The sequence below is a fragment of the Octopus bimaculoides genome, chromosome 1, assembly GCF_001194135.2.
Source record: "Octopus bimaculoides isolate UCB-OBI-ISO-001 chromosome 1, ASM119413v2, whole genome shotgun sequence".
NCBI classification, from domain to species: Eukaryota; Metazoa; Mollusca; class Cephalopoda; order Octopoda; family Octopodidae; genus Octopus; species Octopus bimaculoides.
The window spans coordinates 178,402,093-178,406,939 of record NC_068981.1 but is presented as its reverse complement, the minus strand read 5'-3'; the positions used below and the strand labels follow the sequence as shown (position 1 = coordinate 178,406,939).

The following is a 4,847-nucleotide window of genomic DNA, read 5'->3' as shown; positions in this document are numbered from 1 at the left end:
TATATACACGTACACACAAACTTCCTTTGGTTTTTAAAGAAAATATGGAAAATTTAGGTTAACAACGTGACACGTTGCTAAATCCACACAGTCGGTATCGATAATTATCGTTATTAGCAATATGCTTTATAGTCAGTCGGTACAACTGAACTATCTCATTGATGAGCCAACTAGGGAGCGTCTATGTGATCGCACGAGTTGGTAGAAATCCTTCAAATCTCACGCTCTACTCTCTTAACAATAAGGAAATAATGTGCATTGGATAATGTACTTCCAAACACTACTACGGGTGAAAAAGGTAAAAGAAAAAACGAGGCAGCTGGTCAAGGCTTAACGCCTCTGATAATACGTCTGCTTTGATTACAATAACTAAACGGAGACTAAGCGATAACAAATGCAAACCACTATCAGAAGACGCCTCAACTTGATCGCTCTATTTGCTTGAAATAGCAGACAAACAAATCTCTCTTCCATCTTAAAGAGAAATATAAGGATAAATTAGATAATGTAAGCCTAGGTAGCTGTGAATTGTAAAAGACAGGATGATAATGGCTGGAATGACTTTGATCACTCGTTCAGGGTTGAATCACAACCAGCAGATCTGAAAATAAGTTTTATATATATATATATATATATATACATATATATCGTTGTGTATACATCACACAGAGGAATACGTATAGTAAGGAATAATGACATCTCTTACACTCCGTAGGAAAAGGAGATCGGGAAATTATAATTTTGATTTATTTATTTATTTTTCATAACAGTTTCATCCAGGGCCAAATCTTAATGGAATCAAGATTGAAACTAAATCGGACATGCTACATAAAACTGAATAGACTACAGAAGTGTGAAATTATCTAATATATAAGAAGATTAAGTAATCTGACATTGAGCTTATAAGTTTTGACAGATGTAAACAATTTTGTTTTGCGCTTGATTTTTGTTTTTTAATATATCTAAATATGTGAGAGAAAGAGAGGAAGAAAGAGTGTGTGTGAAAGAGAGAGGGTATGTAAAAGAGAGAGAAAGAGCGTGTATGTGTGTGTATATATATTTACATAAACATACACACCCACACGTTGTTAAACACTGATTTAAGCCATAGCTGGAATTTTTTTCGAAAATAAGTTAAGCTTTAAAAAATATAACATTCACAAGATGCACATATGGTGAACAAAAACAGGATCGTTGTTTCAGTGTTTATTGCGACCACACCTTATTTATATTAATTTTTTTTTAAACGGATGAAGTATTCGACGAAATCGTTCAGGTCCTTAACAGCTGAGAATAATTCACTGAGATGACTTTCTAGATGTCAACGTGGAAGATAGCGCTTTAACACAGATTAACAGTAGTTCGTTATATTATTAAATTAGAACATGTGGGGGGGGGGGGGGTGAAATGTTATTTTTCTTACATTCTCCAGATACATATATAAATGCAAAGATGAAAAGAATACCAGAAAAATACTGCAATGTATAAATAATTTGAATTGTACTTTTAAACTGGCGACCTGTTGGCTTTGGCAGTTCGATTTTACACACCTACACGTACAACAACAAACGGATAGAGATGTAGACATAATATACTTACCTGATAGACGATTTCCCTAGTATGTATATATTGTTTTCTCTCTAGTTAATTAATTATCGTCTCCTTTTACTTGCGTGTAAAAGTAAAAAGTTTGCCAATATTGAACTTCTGGTTAGTATTTGTTTAATGAAAGACGGAGAGAAAACGGTGTTGTCAGCTGAGATAAACTATCGGCTTCCCCCCCAAAAGCGAAAGTTTAAATGAAATCGAATAAATGAAAAAAAATTTAATACACCCAAGAAGATACTGACAACTTCATAGATAAAATATAACAGTCATTTTAAGCTAAATATATCAAATGTACCGCAATGATAAATGCTGTCGTTGCGGCAGCCATATTGTCTCTACTGCTACGTGGGCTACGCATGCGCACTGAATATGAAAGCCGCTTAGTACGTTGACAATTTAATTTTTCCAGAAAATTATATTATATTGAACATGTATCATCATACAAACAATTGATTGTTATTTTTTTTTTTATTTATTGACAGATAATATTTTCACCGAATTTTTATTGACATTCAATAAAATTTAAACATACTAACTATACATATGTATGCGCGTATGTGCATACATATATACATATAATTTTGGAATGTTAGATCTTAAAGCAGATAAGCTATAGATAATAACGTGTAAGGTATTAAGATTTTTAAAAACCCTTTGATAGGCAAAGAGAAAGGCTGGCTGTAAAAGATTTTAAACTAAATATTTTATTAGCAGTGAAAAATTAGTATCCACAATATATAACTCCACACGAATATATAAATGAGTTATGTCCCTTTATTTTCTGTTGTTTTTTTTTAACTAACTTCTTCTAAGTTTTGATGAAAATGAGTACGTAATATGCTCTTTTTTAATCGATCCAGTAAATTTTAATAATGCAAAAATAGAAAATTGTCTCCAAAGATCAAACCCTTATTTTTGTTTCATAACGAATAATGAAATAAACTGTTCTTAAAAGAAAAAAATATGCATAACAATGAAATTGTCCTACATGAAATTGTAGCCATTACACGTATACCTAAACTTTTTAAAAAAGCAAATACTTTCCCTATCATAATCCCCCTAAGAACCAGAGTTCACCTTCGTTCTCCATAGCATTTTGTGATTGTTAAATATTATAGGATTTCCTTGAGAAAAAATTAAAAATATTTGTCTGCCAATTCCATTGATTTCAGCAGTCTTGGAAAATCTGCAAAGATCATGGACACTCACCAGCATCCTTCGAATACCTTATAATAAAAGGTTCTATTTTTCATTGTTTCCTCAGTTAATGACAGCTAAATGTCTCCTTCATAGAAACAATGCAACATAGAGAAAACAGGTTATCAGCAACATACTGAAAACCAGTTATCAATTCAGCTGGTTGTCCAAGATATTATTTTTTTTTTTTAATGGAAGAAAAAGAATCTAAAGTAACTAGTGGTGGTCTGCCCAGCCAAAAAAACTATTTAGTGCAGATGTCCTCAACTTTTTCTACTGGCATACCATGTGTGAAGAATATAGTGAAAATAATTAGATAGGGTGCAGGCATGACTGCATGGTAAGAAGTCTGTTTCCCAGTCACATGGGTCTGGGTTCAACCCCACTGTATGGCACCTTGGGCAAGTGTTTTTTATATAGCCCCAGGCCGACCAAAGACTTGTGAGTAGATTTGGTACACGAAAACTGAAAGAAGCTTGTCATATTTGTGTGTGTGTTTGTTTCTGTTTGTCCCCTACAACCAGAGTTGGTTTGTTGACATCCCCTTAATTAACAGTTCAGCAAAAAGACACCAAAAGAATAAGTACCAGGCTTAAAAAAACACAAAAAGTACTGGGGTTGATTTGGTTGACTTAAAATTCTTCAATGCAGTGCCCCAGCATGGCTGCAGTACAATAATTGAAACAAGTAAAAGATAAAAGCTAGATACCATAAAATAGATAATAGGAATGTATTACTTGTTATTTATTTAAGATGATGAACTGACAGAAAAGATAAAATTAGCTTTTCGAGGCATACCAACTCATAAGGGCCGGTTTCCCAATTTCCATGGCACATATATTCCCCACCTGGACAGGATGCTGGTCTGTCACAGGATTACTCATTTTTGCCAGCTGAGTGGACTGGAACAATGTGAAATGAAGTGTTTTGCTCAAGAACACAATGCAACAAGAATCAAAACCACAATCTTACAATCGTGAGTTCAACACTCTAACCACTAAGCCACGTGCCTCCACATAAACTGACAGAATCATTACCACATTGGAAAAAAATGCCTTGCGACATTTGTTCTGGCTCTTCATGTTCTATGTTCAAATCTGACCGAGGTCAACTTTGCTTTTCATCTTTCCAAAGTTGATAAAATAAAGTATCCATCAAGTACTGATCCTACTCATAAAATGTCTGGTCTTGAGTCCATGTAAGAAATCAACTTTATTCAATTTAATATTACAGTTTCAGAAAAGGCTGAATTCCCTTGTTCACAACAATAAGAGGATGGGAACAGTAAAAAAACTCTACACATTTTCCAGACATGCAAATTGTATTTAATTAGTTGTGATTACTTTAAAATTCCACTGATTTTACAAACTTCACATACTCCTCAATATATGTGTGGTGTTATGGGGTCGGACACACGCGGTCGAAGGCCAGCACGTGGGGGCAGTCAGAAGACAGACAGCTTACGAGGAAGACGTGTTTTGATCTGGAGCGATCGTTTACTCCGCCGCGGTCGACGAGGTATGGTCCAACGTTTCATTCTGTCCTTTTGCTTCTTGTTGTCTTTTTCCTCCATCACACCACAATATGCATACACTGGTTTGTGAAATTCAGAAATTTAAATACATTCCTATGATCAAGGTATATGAACTTGTCCAAATTTATGAACTTCACATTGGTGCTGACATGACTGTCTGGTCAGAAGTTTGCTTCCCAACAGGATTCCAGGATCAGTCACACTACATGGCACTTTGGGTAAGAGTCTTCTACTATAGCCTCAGGCCAACCAAATCCTTGTGAGTTTAGTATCAGTCAGTAATTATTGTAAATTTTGTTATTTGCATGCTACTAGAACAAATGCATATAGAAACAGAAGTAAATAACTATGGGAGAAAATTATTTGGAAATGTAAGTTGATACCAGTGAATGAGTACCTATAAAGTAATATACATCATCATCATTTAACATCTGTTTTCCAAGCTGGCATGAGTTGGACAATTTGATAGGAGCTGGCAAGTCAGAGGGGTGTATTAAACCCTATTGTC

At 34.4% G+C, this 4,847-nt stretch overlaps 1 protein-coding gene across 11 annotated transcripts in view; it reads right to left on the bottom strand.

The window, feature by feature from the left end:
* Positions 1–4,847, bottom strand: part of LOC106868398 (protein transport protein Sec16A) — a 133,280-nt gene that overhangs the window by 110,482 nt on the left and 17,951 nt on the right. The window contains exon 1 of one of the 11 annotated variants that reach the window (XM_052972918.1): positions 1,600–1,960. The exons of the other annotated variants lie outside the window; for them this stretch is intronic. The gene's annotated coding sequence lies outside the window, so the exon portion shown is untranslated. Of the gene's footprint in view, positions 1–1,599; positions 1,961–4,847 lie in introns of those variants that run through there. 11 annotated transcript variants of the gene reach the window in all.